Source organism: Arachis duranensis, chromosome 3 (genome assembly GCF_000817695.3).
Source record: "Arachis duranensis cultivar V14167 chromosome 3, aradu.V14167.gnm2.J7QH, whole genome shotgun sequence".
NCBI lineage: Eukaryota > Viridiplantae > Streptophyta > Magnoliopsida > Fabales > Fabaceae > Arachis > Arachis duranensis.
Genome location: NC_029774.3, coordinates 105,802,469 through 105,804,170, shown reverse-complemented (window position 1 = coordinate 105,804,170; position 1,702 = coordinate 105,802,469).

Sequence of the window (1,702 nt, the reverse complement as noted above, 5' to 3'; positions counted from 1 at the left end):
GAATAGTCTTCAGAGCTCATGAATGGCAGAAGGAGATTTAGTGGAATCTCTATGGTCTCTATATGAGCCTCGGATTCCTTTAGGTCCTCAATGGGGAACTCCTTCTTATTTGAGAAACGTCCCAGGAGGTCTTTCTCACTAGGATTTTTGTCCTCCTCCTCCCTTGTGCATTCGGCCATATTGATTACATCAATGGCCTTGCACTTTCCTTTTGGATTCTCTTCTGTATTGCTTGGGAGAATACTGGGAGGAGTTTCAATGATTTTCTTACTCAGCTGGCTCACTTGTGCCTCCAGATTCCTAATGGAGGATCTTATTTCACTCATGAAACTTAAAGTGGCCTTTGACAGATCAGAGACTAAGTTTGCCAAATTAGAGGGGCTCTGTTCAGAATCCTCTGTCTGTTGCTGAGAAGATGATGGAAAAGGCTTGTTATTACTGAGCCTATTTCTTCCACCATTATTAAAGCCTTGTTGAGGCTTTTGTTGATCCTTCCATGAGAAATTTGAATGATTTCTCCATGATGAGTTATAGGTGTTTCCATAAGGTTCACCCATGTAATTAACCTCTGCCATTGTAGGGCTTTCAGGATCATAAGCTTCTTCAGAAGCTGCCTCTTTAGTACTGTTGGATGCATTTTGCCATCCATTCAGACTTTGAGAGATCATGTTGACTTGCTGAGTCAACACTTTATTCTGAGCCAATATGGCATTTAGAGCATCAATTTCAAGAACTCCCTTCCTCTGAGGTGTCCCATTATTCACGGAATTCCTCTCAGAAGTGTACATGAATTGGTTATTTGCAACCATGTCAGATAGACCATAATAGAATGGATCCACCTGCAGAATGGTCCAATGACATTTTCGAAAATTCAGATAGACCATAATAGAATATATCTAATATGGTCCATTCTGAAAACATGTCAGATGGACACCTTTTGGTCAGCTGCTTATATCTTTCCCAAGCTTCATAGAGGGATTCACCATCTTTTTGCTTGAAGGTCTGAACATCCACTCTAAGCTTGCTCAGCTTTTGAGGAGGAAAGAATTTATCCAAGAAGGCCGTGACCAGCTTATCCCAGGAGTCCAGGCTATCTTTAGGTTGTGAGTCTAACCATGTTCTAGCTCTGTCTCTTACAGCAAAAGGGAAAAGCATAAGCCTGTAGACTTCAGGATCTACTCCATTCGTCTTAATAGTCTCACAAATCTGCAAGAACTCAGTTAAAAACTGGTAAGGATCTTCAGATGGAAGTCCATAAAACTTGCAGTTTTGTTGCATTAAAGCAACTAGTTGAGGTTTCAGCTCAAAATTGTTTGCTCCAATGGCAGGAATAGAGATGCTTCTTCCATCAAATTTGGACGTGGGTTTAGTAAAGTCACCCAGCATCCTCCTTGCATTATTATTATTTTCGGTTGCCATCTCCTTCTCTTGTTCGAAAATTTCTGAAAGGTTGTTTTTGGATTGTTGTAATTTAGCTTCTCTTAGTTTCCTCTTCAGATTCCTTTCAGGTTCTGGATCAGCTTCAACAAGAGTGTCTTTTTCCTTGTTCCTGCTCAAATAGGGAAGAAGAGAACAAGAAAAGAAAGAGGAATCCTCTATGTCATAGTAAAAAGGTTCCTTATTGTTAGTAGAAGAAGAAAGGGAAGAAGAGTGAAGAAGAATGGGTAAGAATAGAGGTGGTGATCTGAGATGAAGAGAGATG